General features: G+C 32.8%; 1 pseudogene; it reads right to left on the reverse strand.

Annotated features, from left to right (window-relative positions):
* Positions 1-1,184: 1,184 nt before the first annotated feature.
* Positions 1,185-20,121, reverse strand: LOC110093281 (annotated as a pseudogene).
* Positions 20,122-26,439: the final 6,318 nt, after the last annotated feature.

Genomic DNA, 26,439 nt, shown 5'->3' on the forward strand with positions numbered 1-26,439 from the left:
ATTTTTTTCTGACTTTAGTGGTTTAAAATGCCACCAAATTAATTGCAGCAATTTAATGACTGTTAGAATTTTTCTTTATTTGTATTCGCTAGAAGGAATTATTGTAGTGGTTTAGAAACTGCTTTATATTTTGGACGTAGCAACGGTTTTAACCATTTTTAAAATATAAATAAGAATACTATTCAAATATAAATGAAATGAATATTATCACCATATAAATCTTATGTACAACATGTAAAAATTAAAAGGAAATAACATTATAGGTAATGAAAGAAATTGTTAAGTACTTAGAAGGATACACTAATCATATATGAAAAACAACAAACAAACAATATGTTTTATAGGGTGAATTGAATGCATCTCAAAGGGATATACTAATAACATTCAAAAGAGATATTTTAAAATTAATACGATTTTTAAATCAAAATCATTTATCCTTAAAATTTCAAAGTTTCTATAGGTCATTCACATTTTGGCTTACAAAAACATACTCCAAATATAAATTCTCATCTTCCAGCATTAACCCTTCCTTAGCAAGTATATCACAAGTATTTATCTATATTAAATAAGATAAAGTTAGAGCTTAACATTCTTATTTTACCAACCACTTATGAAATTAATTAGCTTTACCCATTTTAGCTTAGCTTCCTAAGATGACCAAAATCCATCCCTAGGTATACAATTGATTCATCATAATTATAAACAATCTAGTATTGACTGTAAATTACATAAAGATTAATTTCCTTAATAGCTAGCAATTATAATCTAATCAAATGAAAATCATACCATCTCATCCTCTCTCCTGAAAAATCTCACTTGACCCATAGGGCGAGGGCACATTTTTTTGTTTGTTCGCATTTTTAGCATTTTTTTCGCCTTCTCTTGTAATATATAATGATCATATTATTTCAATTTTTTTAAAAGAAATCATTAACACTTTTGATTCTTATTAATTTAACTGGTCCTTACTTTGTGACCATTAATTAATTACTAGCTAACACTTCCATAATGGAGGTGGTAGTATCTTGCCACTTTCTCAGCCGCACTTTGACAACTTTATCTGACTCAGGTTCACTTGATGAAGTGCCATCTTGAGAACTAGCCTTGGTTGCCTTCAAAAATATATTTGCTGATTCAAAATCTCCACCCAGCTTTAAAAGCTCTATTTGCAATGTTATGTTGGGCTATGATTCATCCTCATTTGGAAAATACAAATCCTCATCTAAGCTATAGTCAATTAGCGGCACCATCAGACAAGATTCAGAAGCCGCTTCTTCAACATATTTTTCTTTTGCTAGCATGCCTACACTAATCAAAATAACCCAACAAGCTTTTACAGGAAGCATATGTTTCTCGGCTTCTTCTGCTTCATCAATTTTAAGTTCTGATATAAAGTCAATGAGCTTAATAGGTCATCTCACAGTCTGTTAATACTCGTCTAAACTGTCGATAACTTTTTGAGTCGACACACGCGTTGCTTGATTGGGCGATTTTGCCCCTTTTTGTGTGTGGTTTGATTTGTAGGGGTTAATAATCATGGAATAATTAAAGAAATTGCAAAATAGTTTTGTTTTCCAAATGATTAAAGTGTTATCGAGCATGAAGTTCCCTTTTTGCTTTAAATTCTAATTTTAGTATATTATTCTATTATAGTCATTACCTACAATAATTCCTTTACTTTAATATTCTAATAGCACAGACTTATGAATATTTTTAGTTATACCATGGTCAAATCACAAGGAAATTGCAAATCAACCAAATTGTTTGATGTAGAGTAACATAGGATATAGGCTTTCTAATGTTCATTAAAACATACAATTATGAACCACAAATTAAATATAATGTTAACTATTTTTTTATACAATCAAGAAAATACGATGAATCCATCCCAACAAGTTTCCCATTACATGCCTTAGAATTTTTTTATAACTATTAATTTCTTTGTAACTATTCGAACTTGTGAGATTAACTGATTATACAAATTAAATCAAAGGCCTCTAAAGGAGAAACTTTCATTACATGAATTTTTTTATTTATATTTAATATTGTACAATTTTTTGGGAATTTACACTTTTAGATATAGTGTTTGACATTGAGAGAAATAATCTGCTTGCATCAGTGTGATGCCCATAGATTTTTCCAAGGTGACTTTATTTTTTATTCACTTTTGTTTGCTTTTTATTTTTTATTTTAGTCTAACTCATCAAGGTTTGATTTTGTTGTGCATTTGCAAATTATAACATGTTAATGGTTCATGGTTGTTTCAATTTTGCATTAAATTTGTTTAATTTAATCAATCGTTAAATTATTATTTTTAGTGTGGATTCTTCACATTTTTCATTTTGAATCAAAAGTTGGCAAAATAATATTTAATTAGTGGTTTTATTAATTCATGGATGAGCTAGAAAATTCTTATAGCGATGACTTAAATTATTTTTTCAAAAATTCCCTCAACTATTTTCATATGAGCTTAGGACCAGTATTTTTTTGAAATTTATTTATTATTTCAAACAGATAAAATATTAAATAAATGATGATTTATTGTACTTCTACAAGTAAATAAATGATTAATAAAACTATACCCGCTATAAAATCAATGTCTATATCTGGAGCCTCTAGTTTCAAAATTAATACATAACATATATTATTTTTTAATTAAGTGGTAAGACAAGCTCATTCCTCTCCTCCAAGAAACAATCACATGACTATGTTATCCATTATAGCATTAGTTATAAAGGAAACTTGGATGTTTGAGCTGCTGGTGCTAGACCCTCGCTAACAGCAATCGTCAGTTTGAAAAATTGAGCAATGGGGATGTCGACATCTACCGTGCTATGAGCATTGATGGTTTGATTGAATTCATACATCATGTGATAAATTAGTGTCATCCCGATCGGAGCCGCCATACCTCCCCGAGATGTGTATGAGAATTGACTTGAGAGATATGCACCTCATGCACCATAATAATTTGCTTTTTGCATAATTAAGCGTCAACCTAAGTTCATAAATTGAATAAAATGAATGATGACAATACGAAATATATAAATTAAATTGTATGTTTAAAATTAGAATAAAAATTACTTACGATTTTGGCACAAGGTAAGATGGAGAGTGCCTGAAATCAAATCAAAAACTTTTTTAAGTTGAATAAAAAAGACCACACTATACATGAAAATTTTCTATGCCCATTCTATTTTAACTTCTTAATCTTTCTATTTACAAAATTCGGAAGCATGTCAAAAATTTAATTTGGTAGGGTAGAAGTCACCTTCAAGAAAATTGTTGAGATGATTAGGTTTGGCTTTATTGTAAATGAGGAGATGCTCAAAGAAGCAAGGGCTTTTTGATGGTTCTGTTGACCAACACTATTCCATCAAGCTTCTCCACTCAGGGTCACAAGATTCTGGAACTAAAGGCCTTAGAGTGTTGTCAACTGTTTCATCTATTAATAATGTATATTATTAATTACATGTGATATTAGTACAATAAAAAATGATGTGAGATAGAATGGTACCTATATTTGCTTCATCAGGTATGTTGGCATATGGCTCTTTGCCCATAAGAAGCTCGCACATCACAATACCAAAAGAAAATACGTCAACCTAGTTCTTGATACAAATATTAAAAAGAATTTAAGATAAATACTTATTGACTTTTTCGTGCATTTGAATTTTTATATATACTTTTTCAGGGACCAAATCTCTTCTTCCATTCATAAACTTAGATGCTATCCAAGGGATTGTTCCACGTGCACTGAAACATGACATTAAGGTGCTACACTTTATTTTTGAAAGGACAAAATCACCGACCAATAAATAAATTAATCCACAAAGAATTATCCATTAATATATTCGACTAATATAAAATGATTCTAATTGCTTACTTGTCAGGCAGCCTAAGTAATGCTCGCATAAGAATTGTGCATATTTATTTGCATAATCAAATCAAAATGAATAATATTTTGATCGTGTAGATATTCCATCCCAAAAGCCACATCTATGACAATAAATAGTCGTTTCCTTCTATCAAGAAACCTACTTAAATTCAATATATAATTTATCCATTACAATGAAAATTATATGAGTACAAAATAAGATAAATTTGTAGTGCTAGGTGTATTAAGCTAAAATAAAGAACATACTCGCTATAGTTTATAAGTGCACTTCATAGTGAATCGTCAACCATATATTTAGTGATGGCTGCAAAATATCCCTCAGGGCCTTCCCAAATAATACCATAAAATGCTATAATATTTGGGTGGTGCAAATTAGTAAGAATGAACATTTCATTCCAAAAGTTAGCTCTCTAAGAATATGATAGCAATGACATATAGTTAGAATTTCAAGAATGAGATGATAAAATAATATAGAAAAATATATTTTTTGCATTTGAAAGACATTCTCGTATCCATGATTTTCCAGCAAAATATATATAATGGATATTCTTTATGGCAACATCAGCTCCTCTCCATTTACCATGATAGACTGCTCCAAACGTTCCTGAACCTAGCACTCGCAATATGTCAAGGTCGCAATTCTTTATTTTCTACAAAAATGTGGAATATCTTTAAAACTAAATAATTATATTTAAACTAAATGTTTATATAATTCATATGTATCATACATATTATATGCAATGTGTTTCATATGCCATATGATTCATGTAAATTCTATATTCTTATACCGGACTTATCAATCATGTCACGTACATGCATCAATCATCTTCTATATCATGTATACCATATCATGTCATATCAATTGTGCAAATTTATCATATATACAAGATAGGACATCTAATTACATGTGATATGAGACTGATTTCATAGCTCATTTCCAAGTATCTAGTCTTGCGGAGGAGCTCCATTTTTCCTCTTTAGTTCTTCTTCCTCATCGTCATCCGAAATGAGGTGCATGATCCGGTCTTCAATCTCCATGTAGAAACTTTCTTTGTCTTCTTTACTTAAGTTTCTCTCCGTGCCAGGAAAAAGAATTGAAGGCAAGTAGTACTCGATAGCATAACAACACAGGCCAAACTCGACTATTATGGGATCAAAATGGAGCAATGGTATATATTTGTTGGGGACTCTGAAAGGGTGAGAAGGGGTGCGTTGTGGATGAAACAACCAGTAAAACATATTTCAAGGTAATTTATTAAGGACAAATGTGACGAAGGCAAAGGAACAATTGGAAAGGAAGATGAGATTAACCTTCGTGGATGGAGACCTTTAGGTTTGCGGGGAGAGAAGGATTAAGGGACTATTATACAGTTGATTAAAGCACTGATTCTACTCGTTCAACAAGATGATAAAGATCATGATCACATTCTTCTATGCCTGAATTTGAAAAATAAAACATAACAAAATTTTATTAGTATGTTTTTATTTCAATTAATAATAATAACTATATATTGATACTTCATACTTTTACTCTCATAAAACGATATACAAACCTTGTATAGGTCTAAATTGCCCAAGACATGAATCCTTCTTCGATGGGCCAAAAATATTTTGAGGACATTGATTATGAAAGATTGAGTATGAATCAGATACCTCAAGAAAATTTAATTCGTATAATTGATGTTGTGGTTGAAAAGAACTCACTGACAAAGGATATTAGAAAAGTCAGATTTGATTGCAGGATTAATACATATCCAATAATAATTATATTTAATTAGATATTGTAAAGTTTAAATTTTGCCATTTTTTTGCATAAAAATTAACGTTGTCATTTGTTATATATAGTTTATTTTATTGGCTTAATTCCTCGTCTAAAAGCTTAGTATGGTTTTATTCCATGGTCTTTGGTTAAAATATATTTTTGCACACAGATTTTACTTTCCATCGTAAAATAAAAAAATCTTTTGAGTTTCAAAAGTTACTGCTTTATTTGGTTTTAAGAAAATTTTGATTATATATGTATTCATGCCAAGTAAAACAGAATTTTCCGCAAAAAAGGCTTTACTTTTTGGCCAATTTATAAAATTGAGTCTATTTTAAGATTAAGGCTTCGTTTGGGACGGCTTTTTTATTGCTTTCTAAAACGGAGTTTTAGTACAAAAATAAAAAATTTTGTACTAAAACCCCGTTATATAAAGCAGTAAAAAAGCCGTCCCAAACGAAGCCTAAGTAGCTTACGGAGCATGTAACCCGAAAAATTTTAAAAAGGAACAAATATCAATTTTAATCATCCATTTCAATAGAAACATGAACTTGGTTATTCGATTTCTATTGAAATCAGAACTTTATTATCCGGTTTCAATAATTCTATTTATCAGTTTTAATAAAAAAAAAATCATTAAGAAATTGATATCCTATATACTAGTTTCTTAATAAATTTTTTCCCCTAAGAAACTAATACCAGTTTCTATACAAGTAATATTATTAAAATAAATTAAATTTAATTTATTACTTTTTTTTTAATTTAATTTATTACTTGTTTTTATAAAATGCCAATTTATTAAATGTTTTTAAACTTTAATATAAAATTATTATATGTTTTTAATTATTTTTATATTATTAATTATTTAAGAAAAAATGTTTAATATTTTATAAATAAATCAGAAATTGGATAATGAAGTTCCAGTCTTTATTAAAACTACATAATTAAAATATGTATTTGCTCATTTTTAGATTTTTCCTTTAACATCTTCCTTAAGCTAATTAAATTTAAAATAGGTTTTTTTATAAATTGGCCTTTTTGTTTTACTTTTGCTATTTGTAACCATGAGAATTTCTAAGTTATTGCAATGGAATATAATACCATATTGGTTATTCATAGATCGAAGAAGAATAATATTTGGTATTTTTTCTGTGAAAATGAAATCAACAAATTTGAGAGATTTTAGAGGTGTTTTTATAGTTTAAAATCTATAATAATTTCTAATAAATTTAAAAAGAAATAACGACACTTAGTAAATTAACTTATTTTAAAAAATACTTTCTAATTTCAACAGACAACACGAGCCTTAAGTTATCCAATAAATAGATAACCTATCTAAAGAAAATGTTAATTTTGTCATTCACTGGATTTGAGGACTCATTTAGGTATTTGAGGATGAAAATATATTTTATAAAGTGCTAGCTTTGTTATCATGCATTCATTAAGAATGAGATATTGACATCCTACTTTTCACGTGAATTTATAGCTATTAAAAATGAATTTTAGCTTTGTTAATGGGTATTTCTAACTACATCCAATAAAATGAATGAGCCTTATGAATTTCATCACTTTTCAAAAAAAAAAAAAAAAAAAAAAACTAATGGAAGCAACAAAATATACCCTAAGAAAAACTCAAACCCGAATGCTAATCAAATTAATGAAGCATTAAAGACAATCTAACCTGAAATATTGTGAAGCATTGCTAGCTGCTTATGAAAAATGGAGATTGAAGCTTAGAGGATATCCTGATGACCAACCATGATGCATATTTCATGAAATCAAGCAGTCATCTACCACCCCCTCCCCTTGACAGTTGAGGTATCATGAATGCTACACACATTGTTGACCACATGTCATATTATGTTCTCGCTGGGCTCATGAATTGTTGTTATTGGATGTTATGATTGGATGACAACAATATCACGAGCGAAAGCCTATCTGTAATTATTTCAAGGAAATGAAAGTTGAGAGTGAAGATCAGTCCGGCATTCTTACTTAGAGAGAAGAGGTAAGCAAAGGCTTTAAATGCAATGAATTGATTTTATATGTCTAGAACTTACTTTAAAAATTAATATAATATAAAATATAATTAATTAACATTTATATTATACACATAAAAAAAGGTTTTACCAGAATTTGGTAGGAACTAAAGTAAACTAAGTAAAGTGATGATTTTGATATCAAAATTCAATAAAGTTAAAATAAGTTAAAAAATATTTGTGGTAGTAGATATTCGTTATATCAGAAGTAGAAAAGTAAATTATAAAATATATAATACTTTAGTTTTCAATTATTGATTAAATTCGATTTTTTCTCCTAAATAAGAAAATTTAAAAATAATATTTGAAAAATGATATAATCCTAAAATATTGCATTCAAAATTGATTTATCTAAAATAAAAATGAACAAAGTATCTTACAATTTTTTAGTTAACTCCAATATCTCGAGTGATTTTGTTGGCTTTAAGTACTTGAAAAATCATTTTATTTGAAAAACTTAATATTCATTGAAGAGATAATAGTAGTTAGAGTCATGATAACAAGTTATATTATATAAGATGATAGCTTGATTTAAATATTTTTTCTTTCACGTTATAAGCAATTAAGTCATGTTAGTAATGTAATAGTCACAAGGCTTGCATGCATGGCTCATGCAGTGAAAAATTTATTCATGTTTTTATGGCTTCATAAACACACCAAAAGCATGAATGCATGCAATAGTTTATGTATTACGGTTGCTCATTAACGGCTTAAATTAATGAGAATAAATCGAGCTGGAACCCCTTCTTCCCATTTTCATTTCTGCAAATTCGTTACCCTCTCAGCGACTGATCACCACCTTTTTTTTTCGAAAACAGAAATATCCAAGTAAATAGAGACCTCATGCAGTAAACGAGCAGTTAAATTCAGGTCCAGATCTTCAATTTTATGAACTAATTCAATAAGTTATATATCATGTCACTGATACTCATATCCTGATGAAGCTCAACAGTAGGTTTTAGACAGATATAAATTGTTCACAATATAGGAAAATCACCCATTTCCGACGGCCTTTTCCGGCGAAAATTGAACATTTTCCGGCGGTTTTGTAGTTTTCTGGCGGTTTTCAGGCGGTTAAGTTACCGCCGGTAAAAACGGCGTAGGAAAATAAAATCCGGCGGTTAAAAACCGCCAGTCAAATTTTTTTAAAAAAAAACCCTCAACGCGACCGCCACGCCACTGCCAACAACGCGCCCCCGCGCTCCCGCTCCGGCGCTTGCCGGCGCGCACCTGCGTCCCGCGGCTGCCGGCGCAGCCAGCCGCCCCCGCGTGACTCCAACTCCGGCGTTGCTCCGCGCGCGACCGTTCCCGTTCCCGCGACTCCCGCTTCCCGCACGCGGCCTGCATGCCTTAGGATTCGAACTGGGGTCAGTTGGGATATTGAAATCCAGCTACCAACCGGAATTTGTATTGTCAAAGGGTTAGTAATATCAATATAAATATGTTTAAACTAATCTTTTACTCATAAATAAATAAGCTTTCTAATTATTTAATTGTAAAATAAAAATTAAGTATCTTATTTAAATTAAAAAAAAATTATATAAATAAAAATGAATATAACTTTAGTTACATAATTATAAGACAATTTATATAATACATAAATATAATATCACTTTTAAAATAGTTATTTCGTTAAGTTTAAGTATTAAATAGTTTAATTATTTTTTTTATTTTGAAAAGCCGCCGGAAAAGTGCCGCCGGAAGTGAAAGCCGCCGGAAAACGTTCCAAGAAAGCCGCCGGAAAATGTGGCCGCCAGTAGCCGCCGGAAAATTAGTGATTTTCCTTGTATTGTCAGATTGTAGTTTAAGGATATTGAAATATTATGTTATACTAGTTTCAATTTTTTTTAATGTTCAGCGCATAAATTTGTATTAGAAGCCAGCCTAATCAATACTAATCTGTGAATGAAGGCGATTCATGCTAAGCAAAAGATATGCTTTTTTATATTAACGCCTGGAGCAAACTGCCACTATTCTTAACGGAATCCCGTAATTTCTTCTCCTCAATCGTCTTTCATCTGCGACTCTACGCTTAGAGCGAACTTGCCGCTAAAATTTTGTTTTACTATTCTTCTCTTCACGTGTTGACCATCCAGCAAGCCGGCCCTTCCTCATTGTGAGTCGCTACCCCTTTCTTCTTCTTCTTCTTCTTCTTCTTCTTCTTCTTCTTCTTCTTCATTCTTTTCATATTCTTCTCCCTCTTCTTCTCATTAATCTTCTTCTTGTTTCTTTACCCTAATCCACTAATTAATCAGAAAAGGATTTTATTTTGTAATCTGTCTTTAAAACTTAAACCCAAAGTTTATTCAATATCTTTTATTGAAAGAAACTAGGATAATGTACTATCAACGATTTGACAAACAATGTTTTAGAGCTCAACCATGGCGCCTCCCCAATCTCGTTATTAGCTAATTTTCCTCATTGCATTTTTTAGAGATGATTTAATTAGCTGCCTTCCAACCGATTGTTACTGTTAGAGATAGTTCATAGGAATTAATCCCTAATTTTTTGTAATGAAGAGAAATGTTTTATGCATAGAATTATATCCCTAATTTTTAGTAATTGAATTCTCGCCTTGTTAGCATTGGAGTAAATGTAAACTTAAACTTTTTGAAAACTTATATGCTAGCCTTATATAATTCTCAAGACAGTCAAGTATGCTTATAATAGATACCCCAAGTAGAGAAAATATTTTCTCTTTCTTTTTAGTAGTAACTTATTGATTTTGGCGAGATCTTACATTAGATTGGCAATTAACCTTGATTGTTCTAATCCAAATTATTTGGTTGAAAATGGCATAACTAACAACATGAAGGAGACAATGTTTAGAAGCTTTTAAGAGGTTACAATTCAACTCCACCTTCTCCATTTTATATTGATAGTGTTTTTTGCTAAATTGCTCAACATAAAGGTAAGGAAATCCCATGCAGCTTGAAAAGTTACATTAGATCTTAGGAGGGGACCCTTCAACTTAAGTTTATGGGTGACACATATCTCTTACAATGCAGAGGAAAATCATTATTTAAAAGCATTATTCTTCTAGATATTTTACTTTGGAATGTGATGGGAGAGATAGTATATATGAATAATATGATGACACAAATGTGAGGTTTTGAGGTATTTAACTTCTAGAAAGCTAGGGGCATAGAAAATATAAAGTATTATATATTGAATAAATTATGGAATATGTTTGTCTTGATTTCAATTCATATATTTTCCTTTTTTGGTTTCAAAATCATATAAGGGAGAATTTCTTACATTGGTTTCTCTTTGCTTGTTCATAATATCATTATGTTATGATTTTGAAAAAAATAGCATATTATCGATTTGCTGGTCCATTTTAATATGAATGGTTATTTTCATCTTGATATAATTGTGTGGCTCTATGTAAATATATGCAAATTTGAGGTTTTGAGGTAATTATATCAAACTCGTTAGGCTTATATGAGCAATATTTTTCGTAAGAGAAGTGAAATCATCCCTTCTATTATTATGTTATGATTTTGAAATAAGTAACATAATATTTAAATGATTTTGTTTTGTTTGTAGCTTATTATTTAGTCAAGATACTTTTTTATTAAGTCCAAGAAGAAAATATTGTGAACATTGACTAAATCATTTTTTTTATGTTATAAGGTTTATACACATAGTCAATGCAAATCCTTCTTTTGCACCGATTTAATTCGGTGTAATTTACTTGATGATTGCATAAAAAATTGAGTTACCTAATGAATCTTTATTCTCAATAGTGACTTGGAAACTCATTTTTCATGAGTAGTATGGATAAGAGTTAGATTACGAAAGCCAAGTGGAGTTGTGATTATGTAAATGGTGTAAACAATTTCATAGAGTTTGCAAGTCGAAGCCAGAATTTATCAGGAATAATTTTATGTTCGTGCAAGTCATGCATTAATAGGTACTTCTATTCTTTGAAAGAAGTGAAAGACCATTTAATTTCCAATGGATTTTTTCCTGGTTATGTTGTATGGAATCGACATGGAGAAGAGCATTGTCTTATAGATGAATATGCAATAAATGAAGAATCTGGTGTCACATCAAAGTTAAAGGAAGGTGAATCTCTTTCTGAGGATATAAGAAGAGATGATGTAGATGGATTATTAAGAGACATGTTATATCCAAATGATCCATTTCAAAATCCAACAATGGAGCAGAACGTGTTTAATACTAATGAAGAAAATGACCATGATGAGAAATTTGCAAATTTAATGCAAGATGCAGGAGCAGAGTTATACCTTAGATGTAAAACCTTATCAAAGCTTTCCTTTATATTGAAGTTATTTATTTTGAAGTGTTTGTATTCTTGGACGGCAAGATCTTTTGATATGCTACTTGAGTTACTGGTTAATGCCTTTCCTAAAGGGGTGTTGTTACCTAAAATTATGTACGAGGTGAAGAAGATAATTAAAGCATATGATCTTGGATATACGAAGATAGATGCATGTCTTAATGATTTTATGTTTTTCTGGAAAGATAGTTCTGATCGGAATATATGTCACATATGTGGAGCATCAAGATGGTCAATTATAATAAAGAATACTTTTAGAGGGAAAAAAACTCATATGAAGTCAGCTAAAATTGCCAGATATTTTCTATTAATTCCAAGACTTCAAAGATTTTTTAAAACAAAGAAATCCGCTGATGAGATGATTTGGCATGCTAAACACAGAAATGTAGATGGTTTGGTACGACATCTAGCTAATGGAGAAGCATGGAAAGATTATGACTCTCAATAACCTGATTTTGCTTTGGGCCCACATAATATTTTCCTTGGTTTGGCTAGTGATGGGTTTAATCCATTCAAGATTATGAATAGTACATATAGTATTTGGCCTATACTTCTAGTTCAATATAATATGCAACATTGGGTTGGGATGAAACATGATTCTTTTATCCTATCAACTATAATACCTGGGGAGAGAAGTCCAAGAAATGCTATTGATATTTATGTTCAACCTTTGATTCAGGAGTTACGCGAATTATGGCATGGAGTGCAATGTTATGATGCAGCAAGTGGACAAACTTTCAGCATGCGAGCTGCATTACTATGGACCATTAATGATTTTCCAGCATACAGTATGTTGTATGGGTGAAGCACGAAAGGAAGATTTGCTTGTCCTTGTTGTGCTCAAAATACAGAATCGTTGTGGTTAAACAAAGGCAATAAATTCTCTTACATGAGTCATCATCGTTGGCTTCCAAATAATCATATTTTACGCCGCCAAAAAAAATACTTTGATAACACTGAGGAAGTTCGAAGAGAACCTAGAAGGAGAATTGGCACTAAAGTTTTGTCACAATTACATAATATAGAATTTCCAATTGCATCCTTAATTAAAGCTGGTAAAAAAAGAGGACGTGTTGTATAGGGAATTGAAGGCTGGAAGAAAAAATTAATTTTTTTACCTACCTTATTGAGAGTATAACTTACTACCACATAACTTAGATGTTATGCATATTGAGAAGAACATTTGTGACAATTTTATTAAAACTTTGCATGATTTGAAAAAATCAAAGGATAACTTACAAGCAAGACAAGATTTGGTTGATATTGGAATTAAAAATGAATTGCATCTACATACTCTAGAGGATGGTAGCTATTCATTACCATGAGCTCCTTTTACAATGTCAAAGAAAGACAAAGTGATGTTCTGTGAAGTTTTAAAGAATTTGAAGTTCCCTAAAGGCTATGCATCAAACATATCAAGATGTGTCAATGTTGCTGATTATAAAATTATGGGCTTAAAAAGTCATGACTGTCATGTTCTAATAGAAGACATTCTACCCATTGCGCTTCGGTCATGTGCACCTTTAGATGAAGTTATGTGTATTATGGTGGAGATATCATATTTTCTCGGAGTAGTATATAAAGTATCTTACATTGCTTGGATCATATAAAATCAATTGATTTGTTAGTTCACTCTTATTTTTTATCTTATAATTTTCATGACAAAAAAGGAAAGAAATTATTATCTTTTGAAACAACACATAATTTTAGGAAATAATCATAAGGTATTAACTTCTCTAGGTTATTCATCCTAATCTCTTGGTATAGGTCTTTTAAAAAATGAAATTCTGACATTATACAATTAATAAGTCACAACTATAACTAATTAGAAAAAAAAGTTATCACATATATATACAAAGATTTTCATGAGTTGTTTACATGAAATCATAAATAAAAAATCTTGAAATAGATACAATACTAAAAATGAAGTACTACCTTGCATATTGGTCGATTAGGATCCCTGAAGTTAACAAGCAAGTTGTCACTTTTCAGTTCAAAATGAATAATATTTTGATCGGGTAGATATTCCATCCCAAAAGCCACATCTATAGCAATTAATAGGTGTTTCCTTTTATCAAGAAACTTGCTTAAATTCAATAAATAATTTATCCATTACAATGAAAAATATAAGTACAAAACAAGTTAATTTGTGGTGTCAGATGCATTAAGCTGAAACAAAGAAAATACCCGTTATAGTTTATAAGTGCACTTCGTCGTGAACCGGCAACAATTTATTTAGAGACAACTGCAAAAGATCCACGAGGGCCATCCTAAACAATACCATAAAATGCTATAATATTTGGGTTGTGCAAATTAGCAAGCATGAATATCTCGTTCCAAAAATCAGTCCTCAAAGCACATGAAATACATCGATATATAGTTCGAATTTCAAGAACGAGATGATAAAATATTATAGAAAAGTTTTTTTTTTTTGCATTTGAAAGTTTTTCTTGCAAAATATATATCATCCGTTACTGTATCCAAGATTTTCCAGCAAAATATTTTTACATGGATCTTCTTTACGGCAACATATGCTCCTCTCCAATTATCATGATACACTGCTCCGAGGCTCTAGAACCTAGCTCTCGCAATACGACAAGATCACAATTCTTTATTATCTACAAAAATATGAATAATCTTTCAAACTAAATATTATAATTAAACTAAAATAACAAAACCAATTAATAAAATCATGATGGTTAACCTGAATCTGCTTAATATCATTTATAACACCAAATGCTGTGCATAAGATTGGTTGACTTTAATGTGCTGATTGAATTGTATATTTGTTAAAAAAATTCAAAAGGAATAAAAAAAAAACTTATGAAATAAAAAGATGTTCACCTAAAAATTTATGGCCACCTGGTATAGCACCATTAGGAGAACTGAAGTTGTTCATATGGATCACAATCTCATGATAAAATGTTCAATTATATTCATTTGGCTCAAGGAAAAAAAATGTAAAGATGCATACCTAATAGGTGATTGTAGCACTTATTCTACTCGTTCAAAAAGATGATGTAAATCATGATCAAATTCATCTATGCCTGGATTTGAATAAACAAGCATGACAAAATTTTATCAATATATATTTATTTCAATTAATAATAATTATTATATATTGGTACTTCATACTTATACTCTTATAAAACGATATTCATATCTTGTATAGGTCTAAATTGCCCAAGACATGAATCCTTCTTTGATGGGCCAGAAATATTTTGAGACATTAATTATGAAATATTGGGTATGAATTAGATGCCTCAAGAAAATTTTCTCCGTATAATTAATGTTGTGGTTGCAAAGAATTCACTTGATCAAGCTGAAAAAGGATATAAGAAAAGTCATATTTGACTGCGAGACTAATACATATCGAATAAGAATTATATTTGATTAGATATTGTAGAGTTCAGATTTTGCCATTTTCTTGCATAGCAATTAACATTGTCATTTGTTATAATTTATTATTGGCATAATTCCTCATTGAAAAGCTTAGTATGATTTTACAGGACGCCATCGCTAAGACATGGCATGAGCTTGCCACCGAATTTGCAGTAGAGTTTCACCTTGTAGGATGATTGGAGGTCAGCTGTCTGTGGGATGGTGGTGGCAGAGGGGTTCCTGTTAATGTTCAAGGGGCCAACAACCATTGGAAAGAAAGGGTATTTGGAGGTGGGAGAGTTGGAATAACTACAATGAAGATGAAATGGGGTTGAGAGTAACTTGTTTTGAGGCTCATGCAGGTATTTCCGAGAAGATTGCAACAACCAATTCATTTTGGCGGTGGAAGTGGATTTTTGGAAAGGGAAGAGAGGCGAAGCGGATATTTGGTGACAATGAAGAAGATAAACTTCAAGGATAAGAAGATATATATAGGCGAAGTGAAGACAAGAAGAAGCTTAAATGGATCCTCCAAGCCGAAGGGGGAGCCCGCGAAATCCTTCTATAGGAAATAAGAAAAAAATAGGCGAAGATTAAGACGCTCAATCCTTCAGAAAAGGTGATCACGAAATAGGCGATCTCAACTGATTATCGGTGAAGGAAAAGCTTTTAACTTTTGAAGCGGAAGTGGCTCTTTCGGCTTTTATCATTTGAATACTTTTACATAGTTATATTTTAACCATTTGAATTCCTCAATCTAAGCCTACTTCTTCTCCCTGCTTCAATATCGGGGATAAACCATAAAAGATTTTTACTGAACTAAAATTATGTATCATTAACTCTCCATTAATTACTGATAAAATTCTCTAGTACTTTTTCTTAATTTACAATTAAGATATATTCATTTGAGGTTTTTTCTCAAATTATCCTATTTTCTCGAATTATTTCTATAACAAGCTTAAATTGGTTGCTTTGGTTATTTGAATCTCGGATTTGTAGAGCACTTACATTACAGCACATTACGTTGGAGCAAGAGTAGTGCAACGATGTGATGGAGAGATTAAACTACCAATGGACTTCGTTAATTAAGCATATATATATACCTAATGTGCTGTAAGCTATATATATATATATATATATATATATATATATATATTCAAATAATAAACTAAATAAGATTAAATTTAAAACATAATTATAATATAATTTATCATATGCTAGAATTTAAAATTAGGAAAAAGGGGAACTCAAACAAAATAATTACAAAGTAATTATTATCTTGCTATAATAAGAATTTTGATCCAATTGTATAGATTTCCTACCTCAATATTTTGGCCACCAAGGCTTCGTTTTGGGCTGATATCGTATTGTTTTGCTTTTCAAATCGTAATAATAAATTTCATTTGGCTACTATTTTTTCGTTGCTTTTAAAAAATTTCTCTCTATAAAAGGCTGTAGGAAGCTGATTTCTATAGTAGTTTTATGATTAACGATTAAGCTTTGTCAATAGACTCCTATGATGTCCACTTTGATTCGAACGATAGGATATAAAAATATGAAAATTATAAACTCAGTTTGCAATTGCAATTTCTATAGCCACACGAGCCATTCCTCTACTCATTGTCCAATTTTTTGTAGCTTTATGGGCTGATTTGTATCATTCTATTTTAGATTAACTGTTTATACTTCTTCCATCTCTGCTTACTGCAAACTAAATTAAACGAATTAGTCATAAATGATTAGTATTGAATTATTCTTTATAGAAATGCATGACATAGTGAGCAATTGTTAAATTTATAGGTATTTGGTTTTTGCTTCACTTGTTAGAAGTGTTTCCTTTTGCAGAGGATGAATCTACAGCCACGAGCTTAAAGAATGTGTGATCAATTGTAAAATTTAGGGTTTAGAGTTTTCTTATACCAAAAAAAAGGTAACCATAATTAAAAACCTGATAAAGATGAAAAGATTTGCACCTCATTTTTGAAAGATCATAGCGAGCTCATTCACTTTTATTCTTTTGTAATTAACTGTCAATGGAATCCTTCCAACCATTAGAATCAACGCCATTCCATAGCTGGACTCTTCTCAGCACTGAATTCCTTATTCCCCTTGTAACCCGGTGATGATCTTCAGAAGCTCCGACTTCTCAAAAGTTCCAAGTTTATGGTTTTATTTATTGGCCAAAATTGCTTGCACCATTGACTGAACAGCATCTTGAAGATCTGCTGTCAATATGCACTTCTTGGTGCTATGTTCGACCTTCCTTCTCCATGTACTGAGCAACAAGCATAGGCTTGTTTCCAGGTCCAATTGCAATATGTATCATTATTAGTTAATCGAGAGGCAAGGATGATGATCCCGCATCTACAATAAATGCATAAAAGTGGAGAACTCCTTGATCTAATGGGAAAATTATTAGGTCCGGTCATCGGACCTAAAAATAGATCCAAACATACAATTAAAACTTACCACGTGGACTGCATTTTGACCGTGCTTTGTCTGCGCTTTGACTGCGTTTTATCTGCACTTTAGGTGCGCTTTACGTGTGCTTTATCTGTGCTTTTCATGCGCTTAATTTAAAATAATATTTTATTAGCATTCGGGCGTATCTCTACGTTCGATCAACGGATCTAATAATTTGCCGATCTAATGACATCGATATGTGCCGATACAGGTCTTTCTCTAACTGCATTGAAAGATCTCTGCCTTTTCAGTAAATTATTCCTATGGGGAAATAAATGAGAAATCTCTTAGAATCAACACTATCATTGGTTATCTTAGGCGAACGGGATGGGTCATCACCTAAAGATTCCCTCCTCAGATGCCTATCTTCATCAATCGGTGGCGTTGTGATGAGCACAATGACAATCATCGACCAGCGCTCGTTGAAAAGGAAGGTAATAGATCAAAACCGACCCAATTTTGTAAATGGGTTGAAAGCTCTGACATGGACTCTACTTGTTGGGCTAATGGGTTGACCCAATCCGACATGGTAACCCAAATTTTACTGAGTCGAGTCACTTGAGAGAGAACGCTAGGGTCCATTGAAGAAGTGGTCAATCTCTAACCATTTAGGGTAGCTGACAAGATTTTTGACAATGAAAAGCATATATCGTTCACTAGACTTGGCTTCCACTGGCTTCACTCGAACCTCTTCGAAGCTGACATAGACCTATTGATCGACATGCTAATATTGTGGAAATCAACACTTTTTAGTACTCTCATTGACCACCATCTCACACCATCTCTACCAGTCATTCCTTTGATAGCCCGCGCTCAACTCGCATAGTCATACAGTGATTTACTAAGATTAAAAATTAAGATAAAAAACTTAGATTTAACTTGCAAGTGACTTTCACTTCATAATTAGTTAGCATGTCAACCTTCATCAGTTCTCTGATCTATTTTGGAGTTGCTACTGCAAGAGAAATAAAGGCAATGCTACTTTAATTTGATTTAGTCTTTCAAATTTTTGAACAAGCAAAAGATCTAGTCTAGTTTTGCTGCCTAGCTCGTTTGAATCGCAGAAAGGTAAAATTCTAATTAAGTTACAGAGGTAGGAATAAAAGCTACACGCTATAAGCACCCTCGAAAAATATATTTTTTCTTCAGATAATGATTATCACACACTAAAGGAGGATACTGTACGAATTCAATCGTCATCCTTGAATTTCATATTCCATTTCAATCACAGTAGCATCACTAAAAACCACAAGCCAATAGACTAAAGATTATTACTATTATTTTTTTCTTCTGATAATTACACATCAAAGTAAAAAAACTTTTAAAGAATTCAGTCACCTTTACATTTCACTTTATGAACAAAATTGTCATAACATTCCAATCTAACCTTGCGCACCGCAGCGTTGCGAAGAGTAATGATGAAACGCCGGTGCAGCTTCGGTGACCAGCACCGCCGTGCTTTCTTAGCGGATGCTGTTGATACTGCTGCTGTGGCAGCAAGCCTAGCTGGTCATTTCCAGTGGAAGAAGATGCTATTGTCACTGCCTTCGAGTTCAAGTCACTCTGTGATTGTCTTCTTCCATAGCAACGACGATAGGAGCTGAGCAAGGAACCTTGATTGGCAAGGGCACAAAGGAAAGATTTGGCAACAAGATGCTTAGCTTCTCCTCTTCCTTCCTAGGCGTCGGCACGGCTTTGAACGGTATAAATTTGCCGCCACTTTTTGTGACAGAGACAGGGCATTACAGTCCCTCCGACTGTGGGATCCTTCATCCTTCTTCTGCTAAAATCCCACAAAGCCAATCCTTTTCAGAAATAGCAAAGAAGGAAAATGAGGGAGAAAAATGATCAATTCTTAGATGACCACCTCTTGGGAATCTTCCATGCAATCGATGCTTACATAGCTCAAATTATCGCTCCAGCCAGAGCTGAGCTGAACTCATCCACTTTATCTTCTCCTTGCTCACCTCTTTCAAATTTATCACTTTCTTCTCCTCCTTGTATCCATTCGAACTTGTTTCGAGTGGAATAAATTCCTCAAGAACACAATCATCACCGCCGCCACTCTGGCATTTATCCATCTCCAGTTTCAGCCCACCGATCACTAAACCCTACCAATTCCACAACCATCAAAATGAGAAAAAAAATCTATTTTTTTAACAAAAAAAAAAAGAACAATGAGCTGAATATAAATATGATTTGAGATCGAAAGTACCATCGGCGAGCAGAACCATATATAGAGGGAGTTCTTGCTTAAAAACTTTGATCTTGCCATATTTCCAATAATATAATTCTAATATGATGGTGTTATTAATGTATATGCCAAATTACTATAAGTACAAAGTATTTAATGCCAATAAATGAAATCACACAAGGAATCATTATACCTCTAAATGACTCATCACTCATTTATTATTTCCAATTCAAGTTCACTTATATTTCCTTTCATTTATATATTTATTTATTCATTATCAGTTTATCATATACCCATCACTGGAAAGATAAACACCAACCTAAGAAAATTAAGTGATTTCTTGCAGAGTCATCACTGTGGGGGCCCCTCGACCCTGGCTAGCCAAAAACCAACAGGGTTATACTGACATACACATAATAAAATAGTATAATTATTGTTATAAATAATCAACCTCGTTATATATTTCAACATGAAAATCATAATTTATATGATCAACAAGATTTATAACAGGAGTATCATTTACTACAATAAATAAAAATGAATGTGTAGACCTCTAAAAGGGTATCGCTCAATGGAGGACAACATGCAAAGGGTTATACGACTGCACCACCCTGATGGATGAAATGATCATAGACGTTCATACTCTTCACAAGCAACCCAATGAAAGGGCATATTAGATGGCACATACGATTAACCATTGAGGATAGTGGCTCTCGCTAATGCACCTCGATAGATAATAATATGTATGACCTAATCGAAACAGCGTGTTTCCCCACCCAATACATAAACTTGAGTATGGATTATTTGATGGTGGAGTTTCATTTTCCATGGGTGTAAGCCCCTATGTTTAATTACATCTCAGGCCGGGGCCTGAGAAAACTCTCGATTAAGGATTCGACATTATTCTTTCAAGAAGGGGATTGGTACAAAGTGGAGACTAATAAATCCTAATCAAAGGGAAAGAAAGGGTTCAAAGTGGCTTAGTCAACACACACGGCTCAGATCCACACTCAGAGGGACTAAGGTACCGAGAAGAGAGTAGAGAAAAGGGAAACAACACATCAAAGAATGTAAAGGGGAATGATAGAGGCCACATCATCCATGTGACACATATAGGTAAGATTTATAGCCCTTAAAGAAAAGAGAACTTACCCATCGATGAGTCGTATTATGAGCACCAAATGTAGTAGCATTAAACCCTAAATTTAAGGTGGATTTAGTGTTCTACACCCAATACTAACACAAGTGTCCTAGATAATGTAATTGGGCTTATATCCTGCCTAAAAAAGAAAAGCCAACTAACCACCTAAACAGATAAAATCCATGCTATCTAGTCTTTATGAAAGATGGATAGGTAGGTTGAGTGTTTTATAAGTAAGATCGACGTCTAGATAGTTTCCAAAGTAGCCTTGGACTTATGTAGGGTGAATGCTCTTATAGCTAATGTAATTAAAATTTTAATTAATGAGTTTTTAATGCAAAGTAGCCTTAGAACACCAATTTTTTGTACTTGCATTATTTTAATTGCTGTGCTATTTTATATTCTTTTTTGTCGTAATTCATATTGCTAATATTTTTTAACTTTTTGTGCAGATGGCTTCAGGTGATGATCATCAAAGAGGAATAATAAAGAATATATTTGGTAGGCGCAACAAGAAGATTACTGTTAACTCATCCAGTAGGTCTGTACGTATTGAGGGCACCTCTTCATCTCAGCCAGCTACTCAGAGTCAGCCTAGCCCGCCTATACCTTCTCCTGCAGCCACTACTCAGAGTCAGCCTAGCCCACATGTTCTACTCACCAGACCCACACTTACCTTCATCGGACCTTACGCAGACTAATCCTTTCCACCCCTACTTCCCACCACCACCATCTCATGGTGTTTATCCTACATATCTGCCATATTCATATCTGTCATATGTCCCACCACCTGCTTAGCCCACTACAACAACACCACCTTAGCCCGCTATAGCACCACCTCAGCCTGCTACAGCACCACCTCAGCCCGCTACAGCACCATCTCAGCCCGCTGCAGAAGAGCAGGCGATAGAGAGTTGCATGTTGATTGAAACTGACAGTGACACATAAGTGCTAATTTTATTTTAGCCATGCAAATAAAATTGAATTACTTTTTCTGACAAGTAATATATTTCTCTCAAGTTTCATCCGTCAAAGAAGCTAATGCATAAAATACGGGACATAATATGAAGCAGATACGATGCTCCTTATATTTCTTGGAAGAAAATCCTGAAAGAAGTACGTTATTATATATATATATATTTTGTATTATATATAATTTACATAAGCTAACAAAATTAGTTATTCTTTATTGTATGTGTTTAAATGCAGAAAGATTTTTATTGACTGCCACAACATAATGATAAAATCAGAAAGAATTTTGAGAAGCGTGGCTCGACTCACATGCGAGACATGTTTATTGATATTAGAAAGGCAGGCCAGCGACCACTCTGGATTGGTGAGAGTATATGGGCAGAGTTGAGCACTGCTTGAGGTAGCCCAGATTATACCAGGAGGAGGGATCAAAATAGATAGAACAGAGCTTCTGATGTTGGGGGCTTGGATAGTTCCCTTCATACAGGGGGTTCGGTTCCTCGTACTGAGCATAGAAGACGCTTGGTAAGGCAATTTAAAATATTTAATAATTTTCTTTAATTAGAATACTAACATATGTTTTTCACACAAAAATGTGCTGGGTAGAGAACCGACTCCTGTTAAATTGCATAGTCATACCCATAAGCGGTAGGAGGACCAACAATGGGTTGACGAGCAAGCCAGGAAAGCTTATGTAAGTATGTAAGTTTCATTTTTGTGTTGTTATGTATAAAATGCTTAAATTTTTATTAACTTTCATAGGAGGAGTATACATATCTTCGAAAAAGTTAGGCTGCAGCAGGTGAAGATTCTTCTGCTGGATCAGTAGAATATTCTGACTACCGCACTAGGTAGTAAGCGGTAGAAGGAATGCACCACGGTAGAGTATACGGGTTAAGCTCGCAAGCATATGCATATGAAGGGCAGACATCTAGTGGTTCAAGTTTTTCATCTAGTACACATGACTCTTTATATACCCAACAGATAGCTGCCCTTACAACCGAGCTAGAACAGGTAAGGAAAGCACAAACTGATTGGCAGATACAAATACAGCAGTAGTAGATGCATATGCAGCAACAGTTAGCTCAAATGTTAGAAGAAATGCGAAAGATGAGAGAGCAGCTGAGTAGTGGGAGGAGTACAGCATCAGCTGAGGAAGAAACTGAATCAGAGTAGATGTTATTTATCTATTTTACGAATGTGGACACCTATTTCTATATGTTTTATTTCATGTTTATATATGTGTTTTTTGAACATCTTTGTTTCTATTTATTGTGAACATGTTTAGTTAATTGTTGTTTGGACATGTTTGATTATGTAATTGGTGATGTTCCTAATTAGAATTTGATGTATAAATGCAAGTTGTGTTGATGAAAATTGTGTTGTTTATATGTGTTCTTTTATGCAGGTTTTTTTTGTGGAAATCAATTTTTAAAAGAAGGAAAGTTTTTTTTTTCTTTCTGCTCCAGGTTTCCGGCGGAGCATCCGTCGGACACTCTATCGGTACGACAATATGACGTTTCCGGAGGATATTATCCGATGGTTACAAATCATCTTATCAACAACGTATGATCCGCCGGAAAGTCCGATAGAATAAACGACGAAAAATGAAAATTGTGCGGTGGCAAGATTTACTTTTTTTCCTCCGGAAATACCGCCGGAAACATGTTTCCGGCTCAATTTATGCTCCGACAAAAATTTTCGACTCGCGATAATCCGACGGAAGATTTTTTGATGGAAATTTACCGGAAAGCAACAATTTTCAGCACATTTTTGTTGATAGCGACGGATCTAGTCCGCCGGTATAAGCATTTTTTCATGTAGTGCTAGTTAAAATGTCTAAATCAAGTATGCAAAGAATTTTAAAAATATGCTTATAAAAAAATAATTTTTAGAAAAAGACTGGGCATCCCCAGGTCCGGCACCTCATCCTCATAGGTTAGATTATCTGGACTCTACCCGCAGGTGAGGAAGTGCCTTATAACAAGGAAGGAGAGAAATGCGATAATATGCATGTCAATTCCAAACGATTCTTGCTATTCCCTAGGTCGTTAGATTTCTATGTTACTTAATTCCTAAAATATTAATTTTTAGTTACGAGTAGAAAAATTTTCTTAGTCCTTAAAGTGCCTACAGAGATCACACCATGCACATGCAAGAAGGAAACCTAAAAAAACATACAATTATACTACTCACACAAAGTAAACACATTCAATTTCTCCTTTCACCATTCATAAGATAAATCAGTGGTCTTTCTTTTAGGCTACAGTTCTAGTCCAGTTGAATCTAGCTTAAGGTTCTTCCATAACTTCCATTTTTTCTTAAGTTGGTCTCATTTATTATTTAGTTGTGCTTTGTTGTGAACCTTTACAATTTTCTTATAAAAGTTCTTCATCAAATTGTTCCAATCTTCTTTATTAAAATATAATGTTGAACGACTGTCAAGATCTCTCCCCTATACCAAAATCATAAAAAATTATCTTAATATCCCGCTTCCATATCGCAGATGCTTCATCATTCTTCAATTTTCTTATTTTTCGTAACATAAGAAAATATGAGTAATCAAATCTTCGTTCAATTCATCAAATCTTTATAATCAACATAAATTTTTATAATAGTTATAAGAAATTATGAGTAATATAATAAAATACATTAAAGATGGGATTTAATTACTAAATGATTGTAAACTAAAAATTTCCTTAATTAAATAAAAGTTACAGGTAATGGCAGCCGCTTATAACTAAAAAACCATGGTTAACATAATTTCAATTCTCAAAGAATTGCATCAAAATTTCTGATAAATAAGAATAATTATGTTATCTTATGAAACTATTTATTCTAATTTCAGGTAAAATTAGAAATTTTAGTCTTTCGTTTAGGAATTACAATCCATATAGTTGTTATTCAGTGAATTCTTAATGGAGAAATCAAAGAAATTATAAAAATGAATATCATAAGTGTAAACCTAATTAGAGGTGTAAACGTGTTGAGTCGAGCTCGATTCAAGAGGTCTTTGAGCTCGACTTGTGAGTAAAATATCAAGCTCGAACTTGAGTCGAGCTCAAAAGTTGAGTTTGACTCGAGTCATTATAACGAGCTCATCAAGCCACTCGATTTCGCACCCATTTTTCATTTTTCCACCCGGTTTCAATTTTCCTGCCTAGTTTTCATTTTTTTGCTCTATTTCGATTTTCCAGCCCCGCAACTTTTGCAAAATATAATTAATGTTGTTGTTCTGGGAATACACTATATATATATGAAAATTTCACTTTTAATCATAATTAAAACTATAACATTTACGAGCATTTATTAGCACAGGTGGAGATCAAAATGCTCTTTCCTCCTCGGCTCTACTAGGGTTTCGTTTTGCTGTGCTGTTACGGGGATTTCCCAGCCCCGATGGGGCTTCCCCTCCGGTGATCTCCTGGATTCAGGGAAGTATTCTCCTTTCCTGTGTTCTCCTATTGTTTTGGTGTCTTTTTTGGTTATTTTTCTTGGCTTTCTCCGGCGGTGCCGGTATGGCGCCTAATAAACTTAGGGACCCTGGTTTTTTAGGGGGGGTTTCTCATTCTCGTTCTTTTTCAGAGTTGCTTGCTGAATCTATGCCTACTTATCTGGATTTTCGGACTTCTACGTTCCGTGGTTTGCCTTCTTTATGGATTTCCGACTAGGAAATCAACGATTTAGCAGCTCCCTTTCAATTCTCATTAGTAGGGTTTTTCCCTTCTAAGAGATCTGCTCTTGACTCTATTCAGAAATTTTTCTTTAATTTGAAGCTTAATGGAGAAGTTTCGGTTACTTTGTTGGATCCCTCTCATATTTTGATCAAGTTATACAATGATCTAGATTACTATAGGGTGTTTTGTCATTGATCCTACTTTGTTTTTAATTGCTATATGAAATTAACGAAATGGTCGCCTAGCTTGGATATAGGTGTTGAGTCGCCTGTTATTTCGATTTGGATTTCGTTTCCGTGTCTTCGTCCCCATTTCTTCACCCCTCGGATTCTCTATGGGCTTGGTGAGATTTTTGGCAAGCTTTTGAAAATTGATGAAGCAACCTCTATTGGTTCTCATCCCTTAAATGCTCGTGTTTTAGTCAAACTTGATATAACAAAATTTCATCCTCAGCAAGTTTTGTTAGGCTCTAAAACTTTAGGTTATGTCCAGGAGTTTGTGTTAAATAAATTTCCCCATTTTTGTGCTTCCTATAAATGTATTGGACATGCTCCGGGTAATTGTCGTCCTGTTTAGTTGTTATTCCTAATGATTCTTCTAACCCGAGAG

Source organism: Dendrobium catenatum, unplaced genomic scaffold, assembly GCF_001605985.2.
Source record: "Dendrobium catenatum unplaced genomic scaffold, ASM160598v2 fragScaff_scaffold_743, whole genome shotgun sequence".
Lineage (NCBI taxonomy): Eukaryota > Viridiplantae > Streptophyta > Magnoliopsida > Asparagales > Orchidaceae > Dendrobium > Dendrobium catenatum.